Source organism: Gymnodraco acuticeps, unplaced genomic scaffold (genome assembly GCF_902827175.1).
Source record: "Gymnodraco acuticeps unplaced genomic scaffold, fGymAcu1.1, whole genome shotgun sequence".
NCBI lineage: Eukaryota > Metazoa > Chordata > Actinopteri > Perciformes > Bathydraconidae > Gymnodraco > Gymnodraco acuticeps.
Window position 1 is genome coordinate 1,901,014 of NW_022990559.1, and position 20,198 is coordinate 1,921,211.

Here is a 20,198-nt window from a genome sequence, read left to right on the forward strand (position 1 = left end):
TAACACGGGGCTTCAGACTCCAATTCGCTGTCACCCCCCCTCGCTTCTCGGGCATTCTGCATTCGCAGGCCCGAGGAGAGTTAGCCCATATTCTGGAGAGAGAGATTCTCTCACTCCTAGAAAAGAGGGCTATATCTATTGTACCCACCGAGCAGAGTCAGGGCGGCTTCTATTCCAAGTACTTCCTCGTTCCCAAACGGGGAGGGAACGGAATTCGGCCAATACTTGATTTGAGGGCTCTGAACAAATATCTACAAATATATAAGTTCAGAATGCTCACTCACACATCTCTGCTGCGGCTCGTGCGACAAGACGACTGGTTTACATCAGTCGACCTGAAAGATGCGTATTTTCACATCCCAGTATATTACCCACACAGGAAATATCTGAGATTCGCATTTCAGGGGATCTGTTATGAATACAGAGTACTCCCCTTCGGTCTGTCTCTCAGTCCAAGGGTGTTTGTACGATGTACGGAAGCCGCGATAGCCCTGTTAAGACAACAGGGTATTCGCCTGGCGACCTACCTGGACGACTGGCTGCTTCTCGCACAGTCGGAGCAGGAGGCTGTTACGCAGACAAATGTCCTCGTAAAGCACCTGCTCAACCTGGGTTTCATAATAAACACAGAGAAGAGCATGTTGTGCCCCGCGCAGACTATACTCTTCCTGGGTTTACACCTGAACTCGGTGCCCTTTTCAGCTCGCTTGTCAGCGGAAAGAGTGAAAGCTTTCAGAGCTTGTCATGGCGCACGGAGAGTGATGGTTACTGTGAAATGCATAATGGCACTGCACCACTGGCTGCACCCGACTTTTCTAGTACGAGGTGTGCCTATGGGTGCTGTCCTTTCACGGAAAGTGGTCACCACGGACGCATGTCTGACAGGTTGGGGAGGTATTTATGAAGGTCGCCCGGTGAGGGGTCTCTGGAGCAGAGACCTCCAGCGGGCGTACATAAATTACCTGGAGCTTTTAGCGGTGTTTCTCACCCTAAAACGCTTTCTGCCTTTCCTCAGGGGACATCACGTCCTCGTGAGGACAGACAATACGACCACAATATCGTATATTAACCGCCAAGGGGGTTTGCGTTCTCTCCAGTTACACACACTGGCGCGCAAACTGATCCTATGGAGCGGTAGACGTCTCCTCTCTCTGAGAGCGACGCACGTACCGGGAGTGATGAACCTCGGGGCAGATCTACTGTCCAGAGGTATACCACTTTATGCAGACTGGACTCTACATCCAAGGATTGTGAGCCAGCTGTGGGTGCGTTACGGCAGAGCCGCGGTGGATCTGTTCGTATCGAAAGACAACGCTCAGTGTCAGCTGTTCTTTTCGATGCGCGATCTAAATGCACCAACTCTGGCCAGAGTGAGAGAGCAACGCCACACACTTATCCTGATAGCTCCGCACTGGCCAGCTATGTACTGGCTAGCGGAGATATATCAGCTGCTGTACTACGCAGGGACATACTGTCCCAAGCGGGGGGGGGGCACCCAGAGCGCTTGGCTCTATGGGCCTGGCCCGTGAGTGGTACAATCTGAATACAGTGTGACATGAAGCTGACCCTGGCAGCTGCCAAGCGAGCCAGTGGCACTCATGCACTATCTGTACAGTCTTCATGCACTCAGTTCGCCCCAGGGCAAACAGAGTGTGGTTGAAGCCCAACCCTGCCTTTATCTTAAGGCGGTTGGTTCAGGTACCACATTTGTCATTGAGGCATCCTCCCCGCCACTGTATTCCTCCGGGGAACAGCGGCCGGATTTGCCGTGTCCAGCCCGTGCTTTACGCACGTACAGGGACAGATCAAGGGTGCTTCGTCATAATGACCAACCCCTTGTGTCCTGGGCTAACCCTTATAAGGGCAAGCCTGTTACTAAGCAACGGCTCTCCCACTGGTTTGTGGAAGCAATTGCTTTGGGGCCCAATACGAGTCAGAGTTCGCAGGCACCCTCGGGTCCGCGAGCTCTTTCGACTCAGGGTCTGGCTGCATCCTGGGCTCTGTCCAGGATGTGTCCCATCAAAGACATTGGTGCAGCGGCGAGCTGGTCCTCGCCGCTCACTTTTGTCCGCCTCTTAACAGGCTGGACGTTCTGCTCCCAGTGTGACTCAAGCAGTGCTGGGCACCTGGTTGAGTCAGAGCTCTACCTGTTAAGTTCTGGTTGGTTTGGTGATTTTCGAGATAAGCTCGTCTGACAATACGGGAGCTACAATTTCCCATAGTGAGACATCGAACGGAGTGTTATGAATGAGAACTATAGGTTACTTACGTAACCCCAGTTCTCAGAGAGTCACCAGACGGCCCTCCTTGCTATGGTGAAGCGAGAAGAGGTGCTTATTTTGAATGACGCATGCGTCGTGGCGCAAGCTACTTATAGGGGGTGAATTCCCTGACGCTGACGTCAAGATCACGTAATGAGATTGTTGCTTCTGTTTGCTCCGCGATGAGGCACATCCCCATAGTGAGACATCTCACTTCATGAACTGGGGTTACGTAAGTAACCTATAGTTATAAATATATACCACTACACAAACCGTAAAAGACAAGTGTTAGGCTATAATCACCTCTCCCTAGTTAGTGCAGTGTGTTTAGCGTGGACTATAAATACAGTATAGAGTATAAACCCATATAATCCAAAAGTAAATGCCCCCAAGATGCCACACAAACAACCTCAGAGATATGCTAAATCATTACCCTTAATAACAGCACATATGAAATGCAGTAAGTCTCCCAAATCAACACACACAGCAGAAATAAAAACGTCAGTTATGATGCAAAAGAAACACAAGACAGGGTCTCAAGATTGTAGCATAAAAGAGACGGTCAGAATAAGGGTCATGAAAAAAAGTAAGCTTAAAAACGTAAGAAGATCAAAACTATGTGTTTTGTTAGCCTGGACATATGACAAATTAAAAACACATTTTTGAGACATATTTAAAGCGTTTAGATCACATGTGTCAAACTCAAGGCCCGGGGGCCAAATCAGGCCCGTGGTGGATTTAATTTTGGCCCGCAGGATAATTTCTAATTACTATTAGATCTGGCCCGCCGGTATATTGCACGGACACCTTCACTCCATCCTGAGGGTTTCCTCCTCTCAGAGCCTGAGCCCAAACATTGATGAACTTGCACCCAAGATGAGACGCCAAGTATCTGCTTGAACTAGCATCAGAGCAGCACACTGAGTTTAATGGATGTTTCCTGTTGCACTTTCTCTCTCACGACAACAGGGCATGTTTGGTTTGTTCTTTGAGGGAAATAGTTTTGTTGAAGCTGTTGTTGGCCTGTGGAAAAATATAATCATAAGAAATGACTCCGGAAAAGCTGCAGATAGAGCCATAAGAAATGAATGCAACTGATTATTTAATGTTTCATGTTGTTTTTATAGGCAATACTTTAAGCTTTGTTAGCTCCAGGTTTAATATGTGCAATAAGTTCATTTCAATACGTTTTGCAATAAACAATGAACCAGTCCGGCCCTCGACTAGTCCCGATCTTTTTATTTTGGCCCACTGTGTATTTGAGTTTGACACCCCTGCTTTAGATTATCATTTAAAATCTGGATTTTTGTAAATTAGATTTGAATTGGCAGGTTATTCATCATGACCTGAAGACCTGGTTTTCATCACGCAGCGCAATGAATTTAGATTTCCTGCGCAGCTAATGAACAATCCAATCACACCTTTACATCTATGATTTATATGCATGCCTGCCTCCTGTCCATATTGTGATCAGATCTTATTATGCAGAGCAAGCGAACATGGCAGCCCTTGCTGTTCAGTGTGGATGTACTTCAGCTACGAGGGAACCCTAAATAACTTACTTCTGTTACTTGCTCAAAAACAAAACAAGCAACAGAAGTGCTGACAGGGCTCGTCTAATTAGCTTTTTCTTTCGGGAGAGAAGTGAGCTGAGGTAGAGTTGATGATGTTTCTATTTGTAATGAGAAGTGTTCTCAAAGAGTGACGCCAGGCGAATGATTGAAGTCCATTACAAACAGCACACTTGATCTCTCTTTGTAGGAAGGATGTACTAAAGCTGTTCTGTTGGTCGCTGACTGAGAGTTGTTTCCATGCTTTGTCTTTTTTAAAACAGAACTCGGCCAAATATCATGAGGATTGGAGTCATTTACCTACATAACTGGTGATGATGAACTTGGGGATGCTTTGGAAACTTGTGATGTATTAACATGCAGTTTGTATTTGTTGAATGTGTGTCGAAGCCCTACATTTTGATCAGCTACAACATTACATGCTACCTAAACCTTCATGCATCACTATTTACATTCCAACAATATAATATAGGTTTATATATTATTCACCGGGGCCATCACATTCTTTTTATATTTCCAGTACATTTTGCTGGTTACTTTTATGTTTTTGCAGGACTTTTTAAAACATTGTTGTTGTTGTTGTTGTATTAGATATTTTAAAGGGGTCTGAGTACTTTTTTCCATCCATCCATCCATCCATCTTCTCCCGCTTATCCGTGGTCGGGTCGCGGATGTAGCAGTTCCAGCAGAGAGCCCCAAACGTTCCTTTCCCTGGCCACATCAACCAGCTCTGACTGGGGGATCCCAAGGCGCTCCCAGGCCAGCGAAGAGATATAATCCCTCCACCTGGTCCTAGGTCTACCCCTTGGTCTCTTCCCAGCTGGACGTGCCTGGAACACCTCCTAGGGAGGCGCCCAGGTGGCATCCTTACTACAGTAGGTGCCCGAACCACCTCAACTGGCTCCTTTCGACGCGAAGGAGGAGCCAATTCACAATTTCTGTCCTTTCACACCTTGAAATATGCAGACTTGCTCTTTGGATGAGAACTTACACCTGGCTGTCTATGGCTGGATTAACTTTATAGGAGGCCCATTGCGCAAATAAACCATTCTGCACCGCACCCATTAATCCTCAAATCCTCCACTCTCTGTGCAGAGTGAGCAGTTTTCTTAGCTGGAATATGGTCCCTGATTTAATTTATGCAACATTTAAACTGTAAAAGGTCTTAAAATTAGATTCAGACCAAATGATACCCTTAAGATATGTTATAAAGGGCATTTTTATGTCAGGTGACATTCTGCTTTAGTGGTGCACATCCCCAAAGTTTTCGTTAAAGCACCACCTCCAGAGGGAGTTTCTCTCCAAGACACTGCCCCCCTGCCTGCAACGCCCTCAATTGGACCCCTTTGTTTACTTCCGTAACATGGTGACATCACTATGTGACACGCGTGCTTCTATTGGCCACCCTACACATGTAGTGATAGTCTAAGGGGCGGGACATCTCTAAGCGGTTGACTACAACAGAGACGGCCAGCTAACCAATCAGAGCAGACTGGGCTCTGGTTTCAGACAGAGGGTGAAAAGAGGTGCTGCAGCACAGGCAGTATGAGAAAAATAAAGAGCTTTTTGAACATTAAAGAATGGAAACATGCCAGAGGCCACAAATACAAATATGAACCTGAAAATGAGCATTATATCAATCAATGTTTATTTATATAGCCCAATATCACAAATGTTACATTTGTCTCAGTGGACTTCACAGTTTGTACAGAATATCAGTATGACAATACGACACCCTCCGTCCTTAGACCCTCACATCGTACAAGGAAAAACTTCCAGAGAAAACCCACAGTTTAAAGGGAAACATGGGAGAAACCTCAGGGAGAGCAACAGAGGAGGGATCCCTCTCCCAGGACGGACAGACGTGCAATAGATGCCGTGTGTAAATCAAAGAGATAATACATTTGCAACATAGGTAGTCCAAATGTTTGGAAATGCATGTGTCTGTAAGAAGAAGATGAATCCACGAGGATGTCAACATTCCTGTGGGAGCCATCAGGGAAGTAGTATGATGAGAGTCAGGCAGGACCATTATATGCCTTTTTTAAATATTGCTTATTTTTCTGCTTATCATTGTTCTGGCATCTGGCAGAAAGTCATTGTTTTAGAAAAAGTCTGAAACACCTGAATCTACAAAGCTGTTTTTGGGTGATATTTGGCTGTAAATGTCAAACCTCGGTCAGATTCCAGGGCGTTATCTTGTTACGGTTTCTGACTGTGAACAGAACATCAAAAGTTAAAATTAAATCTTGTTTTATCAGTCGGAAAAACCTTAGCCAGATAAGTTCCCTTTGCGTCCTTCGCTTGGTAAAATTCATATTACTAGATTTGATTCTTGCAGTTTGTTGCTTCTGCAGCAGAGACTGTATTCATGTCTTCTCCTAAGTGCTAAATGTCCCTGGAACAGCCAAATACTGGAATGCATTCTTACCGATGGTTTGAAAAGACTGCACATAAAAATGTAGTGGCTTTTCTTTCCCAATAGATTCTAAGATGTATAGAAGAAGACCGTAGACGTATGGTGACATTTCTTGCGTTACTGTTTTCTCCAAGAATCCTTATTGTGGGACTGAGCAGAAAACGTTGCTTTTATTGCCACATTTTTTATAATGATATCTCTTCTGAACACACAATCTCTGTTTTAACGTCTCAATGCCTCCTTTACTGAGGTGTAACATAATTCCACCAACACATTCAAGTTTATCTATGAGCAAACTGTAAATAAAGCAAGCATTTATTTTATCACTTTGTCATTACAAACTAAAGTAGCCTCATCCACCAAGATGTAGTGTTGCAAATGAAAACAACTGATGGGAGGAATATGCTAATGAACTGATGAGACTTGATGGTGAAATGTGTCTAAGTTCATCAGAAGATTTAAATCGGAGTGGACCAGAAGTTCATTTTTCTGTTCAGTGTTGGAGAGCATCCTGAGGTATGGTATCACTGCCTGGTATGGTAACTTGACAGTGCAGTCGAAGTCACAGATCGCTCGCCTGGTACAGACTGCTATGAAAATGATGGGGGTTAAAAAACACCCATCTCTCCAAAACATATACGAGCAGTCCATTATCAGACAGGCACAAATAAATGGTGTCTGATCCCATCCACATACTCCACCCAGAATTCCAGCTCCTACCTTCTGGTAGAAGATTCAGGGCAAGAGCAGGCTGAACCGCTATAAGCACTCATTCCTACCTATGTCCATTAAGCTTCTTAACATTCACATGAAATGAAATGTATTTTTTAAATGTTGGCCATGAGGGTTGTGCAATAGGTCGCCATTGGCAGTATGTGCGTCTGTGTATTGTGTTTGTTCAAACGGTGTATGACTGATGATATGTGTATGTCTCTTAATGTCTACTATGTTTGTATATGTACATGTATGCGGAACTGCAGGACGGAGTCCAGAACAAATGTCCTTACGGGGACAATAAAGTATATCGTATCTTATCGTAAGATTAAAATCAGATTACATTAGTTCCAACTTTATTGTCGTTGCAGTACAAGTACTAAGACAATGAGATATATATATGTGTATAATATAATTATTCAATTATGACGTATACAAAAGATAAAGTATAGTATATCATATTTATGTGTACTATAGAGAGAATAAACATTGAATACACTTTTGAGCTGTTATTAAATAAAGACACTATAGACCATTTAGACACTTTTGTAAATAACATGAATTAATATGAGCACTTTATAGAAGATGGAGCTATTTAGACATTCAGGGGATGTGATATTAATGCTTTTGGACTTAATTAACTATCATGAAGTCAGAAGGGAACATCATCTGGCACAATCTCCTTCCTCCTTCCAGCCCAAAGTCCCTGCACAGATGTTTCAATCTGCTCTTGAATTTTTCCCCAACTCCATCTTGATTGTTTCCTCACACCCATGAAAGTAAAACCTCAATAAACCACCTGCACAGACGCCGGTGATTCCCTGGGATTTAACCTGCAATCCCTCTGTAATCACAGCTTCACTCTCATTTGAAAACCTTTCTTCCTCACAGCAGCCTCTACAGTATCACACTATCACAGTTTTTGCTTCACCACGCTGATCTTAAGTCTAACTCCAGGCGAGCTGTGCGTTTATCCCACATCAGCCAATCGACGTCTCTTCCTCTGTCTACCAGCAGATTACCCCGGCCACCTTTTTTTTCTTTTCCCATCTCTCGCCTAGCAGTAAACGCCTGACACCAATATCAGCTTCATAATCCACTTTAGGGCGAGCTGATGTGAGATCTGAGACATTACACCCCTCAAGCTTCACTGTGTAATCCTCTGTCTGGATCACCTGACCCACAATACACAGGGTTTTGTTTTCAGAGCTCATACTTTCTCTACAAGATGTACTCTTGCACTCCTGCATTTAGCCGGATATTTTAGTTCCCTTGAGCAATGTCTGGACGCTTCCTTCTCTGTGTATCGTTTAATTTACATCTTCTCTTGAAGGCTTGATAAAATCCATGTTTATTATCTAAATGATGCTTTTGTGAGTGAAACGCCCAGAGCTGGAGCTGTCTCGGTTTTATCAAATGCTCAGAGGGACATCTAGTGTTGGCTGAGGAAAGAGGAAGAAAAGCGTGTTTATTATTTCCCCTGCAGGGCGATCATGCATTCATATTTCAAACCGTTGTTAGAGCTAATGTGAAGTGCTATATCTTCATCCAGAAGGGAAACAAGGCACATTTTTTGTCAGGCAACATGAAGAGGATAGTTTGCAGTATGGGTAGCTCATCTATTCACAAAACAAAAGAGGAAATCATTGGAAAATAACGATACAACACAATATAAATATTTATAAAGACATTTGTTCTTGCATTAAAGCAGCTCCATCTGCGATGTGAACAAGTACAAATGTTTTAGATGCAAGAGAACAGATATTAACATATTACAATCACTGAGGGCAATTTGTTCAAGACCCTCTACTTTAGTCTATATTTAATTGTAGGTTGCACAAAAGAGTGCTTCTGTCTAACCTTATTAAACTGGGGACCATTTATGTCACAGGGAGGCGTGTGGTGCAGTTGGTTGTGCGTTGGTGTTCGGATCAGGGCGTCACAGGTTCGAACCCCACTGCAGTCAGCATGGTGGTGTCCGTGGGCAAGACACTTCACCCAAAATTGCTCCTGTGGGATTGCTCACAGTATTGAGTGTAAGACGCTTTGGATTAAAGCATCTAAAATGTAATGTTATGTCTGATTTAATGGTAACAATTCAAATCCGCTGTTCATAACGTTTCTTAAAAGGTTAAATAACAATCTCTGAGCAGATTTACAATTGGTAGAGCAGTTTTGACTATTAAAAAGGTGGAGAAAACACTTGCACCATGTAGTATTGCAATTTTACGTAAGAGAATTAGGGCCACACATTCTGAAAAAATGAGTTCTGACTTTTTTCTCAGATTTTTAATAAACACAACACTATTGGTCAGATCTTGAAAATAAATTCATATGTGGCCCTATTCCTCTTCGTACAATATATACCATGATGGTATATGTACAATATAATATATATATATATATATGTACAATATACCATCACCCCAAAAGTCCTAATCCGGCGGAGAAAATCAATTATTTTGTATTGTTTTTTTGCGGATATATTCAACGTGGCCTTTACAGGATAGTATTATCCTAGTACCCATAGTACTATTATTACACCCAAGTATTTATATGAATGAGGTTGAAAACGATTATGCTTCGTCCTTTATAGCGTGATTTGTTTGTGTCTTCATGCAGGAGGGCATTTCTGTAACGCAGCCCATCTTCATTGATATAAATCGGATGGACACAATTATAGAAACACCTTTCAGTATAATGCACCACAAACTGCAGCCTGCAAAACGAGCACACAGTTTAATGAACACCTCTTAAAAACAAATGGAGTATACAATTCATGAATGTAGGGCTTTATTGCAGAACTGTTGCATTAGTCTGCATTAGTTTTAACCACCTAATAAACTGCAAACTGAGCAGTGGAAGCATGCAGCTCCCTCTCCATCTTGTTCCTGTTATCTGTCTCTTTCCTCCCTCCTGCTTCCTGCTTCCCACCGCTTTGATTAGCTCCCATTAAGAAACCACTCCAAGCCGCTCAGCCTCCCAACACATTAACAAGTCATAAAGCCCAAAGTCTCCCAGTACCAATTTTGGGAGACTGCCACAAATAAATGAAGGAACTCAAATGGCAACAGACCGCTGCTTGACACAGCTTGGGGATGCGGCAGAGGATTTATGTGTTAAAAGCATCAAAGTGTATGAGAGGGAGAGACCCCGGGGAGGGGATGGAGATACTGTGTGTCCTCCTTTAAGATTTAAGGGAATCATTCCAAACTATTTGGCTGAATGTTGCTGTCACAGCGGGAGACATAAACAATAACAACATTTGCCGGTGGTAAAGAGAGGGACTGCGGCTAAGTGATTTTTACAGGGACAGGAAGCAAATGTAATAAATTGTATATTGTGAAAAAATGTGTGATACAAGATTAAGTGTTGATACCACATTTCAGAGCATAAAGGAGATCGATATAAGCTTGCTGAATGCCTTGAGCGGAAAATAACTTCTCAGTGAAAATAAATAAATGTGTGAAAATCACATTTATTCAACAAGGTTGCATCTTCAAGCAGTTAAATGTTTCCTCACAGCTCAAGGACAGAGAACTTGCAAGGGGAAAATAAAAGACTGGAGCACACTGTTTTATTCGCGGGCTTTAATTGTGTAAACACATTGACATATTCACACTATACAACAGTGTGAGACAAACAGGTAACAGATAGTTAGTCTACAACAATGCTCATCAGATAATGGGTTGAAAAGGATTTGAAATCGATTGAGAGTGGGTCCAACTGTAAAGGGTTGTGTCAGGACCCAAGTGCAGCACAATGGATAGCAGGTACCAGTTTATAAGGAAGTTTAATATCAAAATCCACATTTACAGGGCAGGGCAGGTAATCCACACAGAAAATGTAATTGTCCAATTAGATTATGAGACAGGAAGAATGACAGGACAATCGCAGACACAGGCAAACAGGAACCAGGACACGGAAACAAATCTCTAGTTGAATACAGAAGGTGGGGTTTACAACAAAAAGGTTCGATAACAGAGTAACAGAAATACCGGAAGAAACCTCGGGGAGAGCAAGAGAGGAAGTATCTCTCTCCCAGGACAGACAAACGTGCAGAAGGTGTCGTGAGTATAAATCAAAAAGATAATTTACGACATACTGTAGACAGACTAAATGTCAGAAAAGATAATGGGTCTATACTAGAAGACAAAGGAGGATCCAGATGGATGTAAATGACTTTTGCACTGAATTGTTGTATTTGTGTGATGTATTCCTCTGTGCCACACATCAACTGTGAATTGTAAGACCATCCTGTTGGATTTGGCAGTGAAAACTCCTACAGTTGTCAACAGAGATTCCAGTTGCTGTATATTTCTACTGTATCTGCCTTTCTAATCTTCTTAAACCAAATGTACCCATGTTCCACGTCTGAGTTTGTAGAATATATCGGCTCTATCTTCTAGTGCAATACATCTTTTAACCTGCATAAGCCCCAACAATGATTTATGTTTATTGTCTGTCAAACTACCTTTCTACTGTAAAACCCATGGTATCACTAAATGATAACCTTTCATTGGAGCTTGCAAAACAGTTTGTAGGAGAGAAATCTGATTTCTTGGAACACCAAACTCCTTGCATTGGAGTCATAGTACAACAGTTCAGCACGTAATGTACGCATTTAAATGTAAGTAATGGCTTTATTCATAGCTACTGGATTTATAGAGAGTACAAATCGCCTCTGAAGGCAGCAGTTTGCTCAAGCATGAGTTGAATACCTACATAAAATATAACAATGCTCCACCACTTAAAAACAGATCTGTGATTATGTGTTTTCATGGGTCACAGAGACAAATAAAATGCTGCACAACCAAGATAAATGTGCATAATAAACATTATCCAACAAAGTAAAGAGGACAGGAGAGCAATAACAAAGACACCATTAAGTAGGAGGGTAAGAGAGCATTCATTATGGTTATGGGTAAGGCGAGGAAGGTTAAAGCAAGTCAGCAGAGTGGAATAGTGCAAGAAATGTAATGACTTTAGCAAAGTATAAATCTAAAAGTAGTCTTTGAAAATGGTTTAAAAGCCTCTGCACCTTCTACAGTTGTGTCAAAAGGTTACACTTTGAATTTGGTCTCTTTGGTGCAAGTTTTTTAATGGATTTACTTTAGGATACACTCAAATTAAAGATGAAACAATGCTTAAATGTCACTTGCTTATAGTATATAGATGTTGAGAAATGTTTGGCTTGAAAACACAAGCTGGTGCTTTCCACTGAACCCTGACTGTGTTAGAGTCCTTGACGTTTTTCGATTTGGGCCAGATTACTGAGAGCTGCTCGACATCACATCTAAAATCATACTTAAGTCCAGAAGCTTGAGAATAAGAAGGACTGCTGGCACATTTTCAGACCAAGAAGAGGTGAAAAATACCTTCTTATTGCAGGGACAGTATGCTCTTCCAAATCACTGAGAAATGTACAAAGCACAGTCTAACTCAGAAATATTATCACTGAAAATCACAAACTTAATCCATGTGCTGAAATTGGTTATTGGTCACTAACAGTCCGGGTGGTCACCTCACTTATGGTGGGGATGGCATTCACGTAGATTTTATTTTCATAAAGGCAATGTTGGGATTTGAACACACGCCTCCTGAGAGACTGGAGCCATTTTCTCCAACAATTGCCACCTCACAGCAAAACCAACTGACCCTCAAGTTGAGCCACACCAAACTCAAGACTGAGGTTTTAGCTCTGGTAGAATGCACCTATTTAAAAATGTACAATGGGGTGAGCTTGATGGCAATCACAGTGACATACATCTGAGAGCCCCTTTGGTGGAAATAAATTATCCAACAATTGGCAACTCATACCAAAGCAAACGGACCTTCAAGTTGAGTCACACTCAACTCAAGACTAAGGTTTTTTGAGACTGTCTTCATGTTGGGTGTGATTTCCAAATATCACTTGATTCTTGTATATTTAATGGCAGTGGTGAGTAAATAGACCTAATAAAAGAATCACAGAAGAATGAGCTTGATAGCAACCAAAACTACATAAATCAAATTAGCCCTTCAGCCAGTGACAAGAAGTCAAGAGTCCAAAATCTCCAACTCATCCCAAAGCACACTGACCTTCAAGTTGAGTCACACGCAACTCAAGACTGAGTTTTTTTTAAATGTCTTCAGGTTGGGTGTGGTTTCCAAATATCACTTGATTCTTGTATATATAATGGCAGTGGTGGGATTTGAACCCACGCCTCCTGAGAGACTGGAGCCTAAATCCAGCGCCTTAGACCGCTCGGCCACACTACCTGTTGTCAATGAGAAAATAGACCTAATAAAAAAAATCACAGAAGAATGAGCTTGATAGCAACCAAAATGACATAAATCAAATTAGCCCTTCAGCCAGTGACAAGAAGTCAAGAGTCCACATTCTCCAACATTTGGCAACTCATCCCAAAGCACACTGACCTTCAAGTTGAGTCACACCAACTCAAGACTGAGGTTTTTTTAGACTGTCTTCAGGTTGGGTGTGGTTTCCAAATATCACTTGATTCTTGTATATATAATGGCAGTGGTGGGATTTGAACCCACGCCTCCTGAGAGACTGGAGCCTTAATCCAGCGCCTTAGACCGCTCGGCCACACTACCTGTTGTCAATGAGTAAATAGACCTAATAAAAAAATCACAGAAGAATGAGCTTGATAGCAACCAAAATGACATAAATCAAATTAGCCCTTCAGCCAATGACAAGATGTCAAGAGTCCAAATTCTCCAACAATTGGCATCTCATCCCAAAGCACACTGACCTTCAAGTTGAGTCACACCCAACTCAAGACTGAGGTTTGTTTATACTGTCTTCAGGTTGGGTGTGGTTTCCAAATATCACTTGATTCTTGTATATATAATGGCAGTGGTGGGATTTGAACCCACGCCTCCTGAGAGACTGGAGCCTAAATCCAGCGCCTTAGACCGCTCGGCCACACTACCTGTTGTCAATGAGTAAATAGACCTAATAAAAAAATCACAGAAGAATGAGCTTGATAGCAACCAAAATGACATAAATCAAATTAGCCCTTCAGCCAGTGACAAGAAGTCAAGAGTCCACATTCTCCAACATTTGGCAACTCATCCCAAAGCACACTGACCTTCAAGTTGAGTCACACCCAACTCAAGACTGAGTTTTTTTTAAATGTCTTCAGGTTGGGTGTGGTTTCCAAATATCACTTGATTCTTGTATATATAATGGCAGTGGTGGGATTTGAACCCACGCCTCCTGAGAGACTGGAGCCTAAATCCAGCGCCTTAGACCGCTCGGCCACACTACCTGTTTTCAATGAGAAAATGCACCTAATGATAAAATCACAGAAGAATGAGCTTGATAGCAACCAAAATGACATAAATCAAATTAGCCCTTCAGCCAGTGACAAGAAGTCAAGAGTCCACATTCTCCAACATTTGGCAACTCATCCCAAAGCACACTGACCTTCAAGTTGAGTCACACCAACTCAAGACTGAGTTTTTTTTAAATGTCTTCAGGTTGGGTGTGGTTTCCAAATATCACTTGATTCTTGTATATATAATGGCAGTGGTGGGATTTGAACCCACGCCTCCTGAGAGACTGGAGCCTAAATCCAGCGCCTTAGACCGCTCGGCCACACTACCTGTTGTCAATGAGAAAATGCACCTAATGATAAAATCACAGAAGAATGAGCTTGATAGCAACCAAAATGACATAAATCAAATTAGCCCTTCAGCCAGTGACAAGAAGTCAAGAGTCCAAATTCTCCAACATTTGGCAAATCATCCCAAAGCACACTGATCTTCAAGTTGAGTCACACCCAACTCAAGACTGAGGTTTTTTTAGACTGTCTTCAGGTTGGGTGTGGTTTCCAAATATCACTTGATTCTTGTATATATAATGGCAGTGGTGGGATTTGAACCCACGCCTCCTGAGAGACTGGAGCCTTAATCCAGCGCCTTAGACCGCTCGGCCACACTACCTGTTGTCAATGAGTAAATAGACCTAATAAAAAAATCACAGAAGAATGAGCTTGATAGCAACCAAAATGACATAAATCAAATTAGCCCTTCAGCCAGTGACAAGAAGTCAAGAGTCCAAATTCTCCAACATTTGGCAAATCATCCCAAAGCACACTGATCTTCAAGTTGAGTCACACCCAACTCAAGACTGAGTTTTTTTAAATGTCTTCAGGTTGGGTGTGGTTTCCAAATATCACTTGATTATTGTATATATAATGGCAGTGGTGGGATTTGAACCCACGCCTCCTGAGAGACTGGAGCCTTAATCCAGCGCCTTAGACCGCTCGGCCACACTACCTGTTGTCAATGAGTAAATAGACCTAATAAAAAAATCACAGAAGAATGAGCTTGATAGCAACCAAAATGACATAAATCAAATTAGCCCTTCAGCCAGTGACAAGAAGTCAAGAGTCCAAATTCTCCAACAATTGGCATCTCATCCCAAAGCACACTGACCTTCAAGTTGAGTCACACCCAACTCAAGACTGAGGTTTTGTTGATACTGTCTTCAGGTTGGGTGTGGTTTCCAAATATCACTTGATTCTTGTATATATAATGGCAGTGGTGGGATTTGAACCCACGCCTCCTGAGAGACTGGAGCCTAAATCCAGCGCCTTAGACCGCTCGGCCACACTACCTGTTGTCAATGAGTAAATAGCACCTAATGATAAAATCACAGAAGAATGAGCTTGATAGCAACCAAAATGACATAAATCAAATTAGCCCTTCAGCCAGTGACAAGAAGTCAAGAGTCCAAATTCTCCAACATTTGGCAACTCATCCCAAAGCACACTGACCTTCAAGTTGAGTCACACCAACTCAAGACTGAGTTTTTTTAAATGTCTTCAGGTTGGGTGTGGTTTCCAAATATCACTTGATTCTTGTATATATAATGGCAGTGGTGGGATTTGAACCCACGCCTCCTGAGAGACTGGAGCCTAAATCCAGCGCCTTAGACCGCTCGGCCACACTACCTGTTGTCAATGAGTAAATAGACCTAATAAAAAAATCACAGAAGAATGAGCTTGATAGCAACCAAAATGACATAAATCAAATTAGCCCTTCAGCCAGTGACAAGAAGTCAAGAGTCCAAATTCTCCAACATTTGGCAACTCATCCCAAAGCACACTGACCTTCAAGTTGAGTCACACCCAACTCAAGACTGAGGTTTTTTTATACTGTCTTCAGGTTGGGTGTGGTTTCCAAATATCACTTGATTCTTGTATATATAATGGCAGTGGTGGGATTTGAACCCACGCCTCCTGAGAGACTGGAGCCTAAATCCAGCGCCTTAGACCGCTCGGCCACACTACCTGTTTTCAATGAGAAAATGCACCTAATGATAAAATCACAGAAGAATGAGCTTGATAGCAACCAAAATGACTTAAATCAAATTAGCCCTTCAGCCAGTGACAAGAAGTCAAGAGTCCACATTCTCCAACATTTGGCAACTCATCCCAAAGCACACTGACCTTCAAGTTGAGTCACACCCAACTCAAGACTGAGGTTTGTTGATACTGTCTTCAGGTTGGGTGTGGTTTCCAAATATCACTTGATTCTTGTATATATAATGGCAGTGGTGGGATTTGAACCCACGCCTCCTGAGAGACTGGAGCCTAAATCCAGCGCCTTAGACCGCTCGGCCACACTACCTGTTGTCAATGAGTAAATAGACCTAATAAAAAAATCACAGAAGAATGAGCTTGATAGCAACCAAAATGACATAAATCAAATTAGCCCTTCAGCCAGTGACAAGAAGTCAAGAGTCCAAATTCTCCAACATTTGGCATCTCATCCCAAAGCACACTGACCTTCAAGTTGAGTCACACCAAACTCAAGACTGAGGTTTTTTTAGACTGTCTTCAGGTTGGGTGTGGTTTCCAAATATCACTTGATTCTTGTATATATAATGGCAGTGGTGGGATTTGAACCCACGCCTCCTGAGAGACTGGAGCCTAAATCCAGCGCCTTAGACCGCTCGGCCACACTACCTGTTGTCAATGAGAAAATGCACCTAATGATAAAATCACAGAAGAATGAGCTTGATAGCAACCAAAATGACATAAATCAAATTAGCCCTTCAGCCAGTGACAAGAAGTCAAGAGTCCACATTCTCCAACATTTGGCAACTCATCCCAAAGCACACTGACCTTGAAGTTGAGTCACACCAAACTCAAGACTGAGGTTTTTTTAGACTGTCTTCAGGTTGGGTGTGGTTTCCAAATATCACTTGATTCTTGTATATATAATGGCAGTGGTGGGATTTGAACCCACGCCTCCTGAGAGACTGGAGCCTTAATCCAGCGCCTTAGACCGCTCGGCCACACTACCTGTTGTCAATGAGAAAATGCACCTAATGATAAAATCACAGAAGAATGAGCTTGATAGCAACCAAAATGACATAAATCAAATTAGCCCTTCAGCCAGTGACAAGAAGTCAAGAGTCCACATTCTCCAACATTTGGCAACTCATCCCAAAGCACACTGACCTTCAAGTTGAGTCACACCCAACTCAAGACTGAGGTTTGTTGATACTGTCTTCAGGTTGGGTGTGGTTTCCAAATATCACTTGATTCTTGTATATATAATGGCAGTGGTGGGATTTGAACCCACGCCTCCTGAGAGACTGGAGCCTAAATCCAGCGCCTTAGACCGCTCGGCCACACTACCTGTTGTCAATGAGAAAATAGACCTAATAAAAAAATCACAGAAGAATGAGCTTGATAGCAACCAAAATGACATAAATCAAATTAGCCCTTCAGCCAGTGACAAGAAGTCAAGAGTCCAAATTCTCCAACATTGGCAATCTCATCCCAAAGCACACTGACCTTCAAGTTGAGTCACACCAACTCAAGACTGAGGTTTTTTTAGACTGTCTTCAGGTTGGGTGTGGTTTCCAAATATCACTTGATTCTTGTATATATAATGGCAGTGGTGGGATTTGAACCCACGCCTCCTGAGAGACTGGAGCCTAAATCCAGCGCCTTAGACCGCTCGGCCACACTACCTGTTGTCAATGAGAAAATGCACCTAATGATAAAATCACAGAAGAATGAGCTTGATAGCAACCAAAATGACATAAATCAAATTAGCCCTTCAGCCAGTGACAAGAAGTCAAGAGTCCACATTCTCCAACATTTGGCAACTCATCCCAAAGCACACTGACCTTCAAGTTGAGTCACACCAAACTCAAGACTGAGGTTTTTTTAGACTGTCTTCAGGTTGGGTGTGGTTTCCAAATATCACTTGATTCTTGTATATATAATGGCAGTGGTGGGATTTGAACCCACGCCTCCTGAGAGACTGGAGCCTAAATCCAGCGCCTTAGACCGCTCGGCCACACTACCTGTTTTCAATGAGAAAATGCACCTAATGATAAAATCACAGAAGAATGAGCTTGATAGCAACCAAAATGACTTAAATCAAATTAGCCCTTCAGCCAGTGACAAGAAGTCAAGAGTCCACATTCTCCAACATTTGGCAACTCATCCCAAAGCACACTGACCTTCAAGTTGAGTCACACCCAACTCAAGACTGAGGTTTGTTGATACTGTCTTCAGGTTGGGTGTGGTTTCCAAATATCACTTGATTCTTGTATATATAATGGCAGTGGTGGGATTTGAACCCACGCCTCCTGAGAGACTGGAGCCTAAATCCAGCGCCTTAGACCGCTCGGCCACACTACCTGTTGTCAATGAGTAAAATGCACCTAATAAAAAATCACAGAAGAATGAGCTTGATAGCAACCAAAATGACATAAATCAAATTAGCCCTTCAGCCAGTGACAAGAAGTCAAGAGTCCACATTCTCCAACATTTGGCAAATCATCCCAAAGCACACTGACCTTCAAGTTGAGTCACACCCAACTCAAGACTGAGGTTTTTTTTAAATGTCTTCAGGTTGGGTGTGGTTTCCAAATATCACTTGATTCTTGTATATATAATGGCAGTGGTGGGATTTGAACCCACGCCTCCTGAGAGACTGGAGCCTTAATCCAGCGCCTTAGACCGCTCGGCCACACTACCTGTTGTCAATGAGTAAATAGACCTAATAAAAAATCACAGAAGAATGAGCTTGATAGCAACCAAAATGACATAAATCAAATTAGCCCTTCAGCCAGTGACAAGAAGTCAAGAGTCCACATTCTCCAACATTTGGCAACTCATCCCAAAGCACACTGACCTTCAAGTTGAGTCACACCAAACTCAAGACTGAGGTTTTTTTAGACTGTCTTCAGGTTGGGTGTGGTTTCCAAATATCACTTGATTCTTGTATATATAATGGCAGTGGTGGGATTTGAACCCACGCCTCCTGAGAGACTGGAGCCTAAATCCAGCGCCTTAGACCGCTCGGCCACACTACCTGTTGTCAATGAGAAAATGCACCTAATGATAAAATCACAGAAGAATGAGCTTGATAGCAACCAAAATGACTTAAATCAAATTAGCCCTTCAGCCAGTGACAAGAAGTCAAGAGTCCACATTCTCCAACATTTGGCAACTCATCCCAAAGCACACTGACCTTCAAGTTGAGTCACACCCAACTCAAGACTGAGGTTTTTTGATAATGTCTTCAGGTTGGGTGTGGTTTCCAAATATCACTTGATTCTTGTATATATAATGGCAGTGGTGGGATTTGAACCCACGCCTCCTGAGAGACTGGAGCCTAAATCCAGCGCCTTAGACCGCTCGGCCACACTACCTGTTGTCAATGAGTAAATAGACCTAATAAAAAAATCACAGAAGAATGAGCTTGATAGCAACCAAAATGACATAAATCAAATTAGCCCTTCAGCCAGTGACAAGAAGTCAAGAGTCCACATTCTCCAACATTTGGCAACTCATCCCAAAGCACACTGACCTTCAAGTTGAGTCACACTAAACTCAAGACTGAGGTTTTTTTAGACTGTCTTCAGGTTGGGTGTGGTTTCCAAATATCACTTGATTCTTGTATATATAATGGCAGTGGTGGGATTTGAACCCACGCCTCCTGAGAGACTGGAGCCTAAATCCAGCGCCTTAGACCGCTCGGCCACACTACCTGTTTTCAATGAGAAAATGCACCTAATGATAAAATCACAGAAGAATGAGCTTGATAGCAACCAAAATGACATAAATCAAATTAGCCCTTCAGCCAGTGACAAGAAGTCAAGAGTCCACATTCTCCAACATTTGGCAACTCATCCCAAAGCACACTGACCTTCAAGTTGAGTCACACGCAACTCAAGACTGAGTTTTTTTT

The 20,198-nt window shown here is 42.5% G+C and overlaps 21 non-coding genes across 21 annotated transcripts; all 21 read right to left on the reverse strand.

Annotated features, from left to right (window-relative positions):
• Nucleotides 1–13,144: 13,144 nt before the first annotated feature.
• Nucleotides 13,145–13,226, reverse strand: trnal-uag. Its single transcript has one exon. It is a non-coding gene; the product is annotated as a tRNA-Leu (tRNA).
• Nucleotides 13,227–13,483: 257 nt separating this feature from the next.
• Nucleotides 13,484–13,565, reverse strand: trnal-aag. The gene has a single exon. It is a non-coding gene; the product is annotated as a tRNA-Leu (tRNA).
• Nucleotides 13,566–13,822: 257 nt separating this feature from the next.
• trnal-uag lies at nucleotides 13,823–13,904 on the reverse strand. The gene has a single exon. It is a non-coding gene; the product is annotated as a tRNA-Leu (tRNA).
• Nucleotides 13,905–14,160: 256 nt separating this feature from the next.
• trnal-uag lies at nucleotides 14,161–14,242 on the reverse strand. The gene has a single exon. It is a non-coding gene; the product is annotated as a tRNA-Leu (tRNA).
• Nucleotides 14,243–14,497: 255 nt separating this feature from the next.
• trnal-uag lies at nucleotides 14,498–14,579 on the reverse strand. The gene has a single exon. It is a non-coding gene; the product is annotated as a tRNA-Leu (tRNA).
• A 257-nt stretch (nucleotides 14,580–14,836) lies between these two features.
• Nucleotides 14,837–14,918, reverse strand: trnal-aag. The gene has a single exon. It is a non-coding gene; the product is annotated as a tRNA-Leu (tRNA).
• Nucleotides 14,919–15,173: 255 nt separating this feature from the next.
• trnal-aag lies at nucleotides 15,174–15,255 on the reverse strand. Its single transcript has one exon. It is a non-coding gene; the product is annotated as a tRNA-Leu (tRNA).
• A 258-nt stretch (nucleotides 15,256–15,513) lies between these two features.
• On the reverse strand, nucleotides 15,514–15,595 carry trnal-uag. The gene has a single exon. It is a non-coding gene; the product is annotated as a tRNA-Leu (tRNA).
• A 255-nt stretch (nucleotides 15,596–15,850) lies between these two features.
• trnal-uag lies at nucleotides 15,851–15,932 on the reverse strand. Its single transcript has one exon. It is a non-coding gene; the product is annotated as a tRNA-Leu (tRNA).
• A 257-nt stretch (nucleotides 15,933–16,189) lies between these two features.
• trnal-uag lies at nucleotides 16,190–16,271 on the reverse strand. The gene has a single exon. It is a non-coding gene; the product is annotated as a tRNA-Leu (tRNA).
• Nucleotides 16,272–16,528: 257 nt separating this feature from the next.
• Nucleotides 16,529–16,610, reverse strand: trnal-uag. Its single transcript has one exon. It is a non-coding gene; the product is annotated as a tRNA-Leu (tRNA).
• Nucleotides 16,611–16,867: 257 nt separating this feature from the next.
• Nucleotides 16,868–16,949, reverse strand: trnal-uag. Its single transcript has one exon. It is a non-coding gene; the product is annotated as a tRNA-Leu (tRNA).
• A 257-nt stretch (nucleotides 16,950–17,206) lies between these two features.
• On the reverse strand, nucleotides 17,207–17,288 carry trnal-aag. Its single transcript has one exon. It is a non-coding gene; the product is annotated as a tRNA-Leu (tRNA).
• A 257-nt stretch (nucleotides 17,289–17,545) lies between these two features.
• Nucleotides 17,546–17,627, reverse strand: trnal-uag. Its single transcript has one exon. It is a non-coding gene; the product is annotated as a tRNA-Leu (tRNA).
• Nucleotides 17,628–17,883: 256 nt separating this feature from the next.
• trnal-uag lies at nucleotides 17,884–17,965 on the reverse strand. The gene has a single exon. It is a non-coding gene; the product is annotated as a tRNA-Leu (tRNA).
• A 257-nt stretch (nucleotides 17,966–18,222) lies between these two features.
• Nucleotides 18,223–18,304, reverse strand: trnal-uag. The gene has a single exon. It is a non-coding gene; the product is annotated as a tRNA-Leu (tRNA).
• A 257-nt stretch (nucleotides 18,305–18,561) lies between these two features.
• Nucleotides 18,562–18,643, reverse strand: trnal-uag. The gene has a single exon. It is a non-coding gene; the product is annotated as a tRNA-Leu (tRNA).
• Nucleotides 18,644–18,900: 257 nt separating this feature from the next.
• On the reverse strand, nucleotides 18,901–18,982 carry trnal-aag. The gene has a single exon. It is a non-coding gene; the product is annotated as a tRNA-Leu (tRNA).
• Nucleotides 18,983–19,238: 256 nt separating this feature from the next.
• trnal-uag lies at nucleotides 19,239–19,320 on the reverse strand. Its single transcript has one exon. It is a non-coding gene; the product is annotated as a tRNA-Leu (tRNA).
• Nucleotides 19,321–19,577: 257 nt separating this feature from the next.
• Nucleotides 19,578–19,659, reverse strand: trnal-uag. The gene has a single exon. It is a non-coding gene; the product is annotated as a tRNA-Leu (tRNA).
• Nucleotides 19,660–19,916: 257 nt separating this feature from the next.
• On the reverse strand, nucleotides 19,917–19,998 carry trnal-uag. Its single transcript has one exon. It is a non-coding gene; the product is annotated as a tRNA-Leu (tRNA).
• Nucleotides 19,999–20,198: the final 200 nt, after the last annotated feature.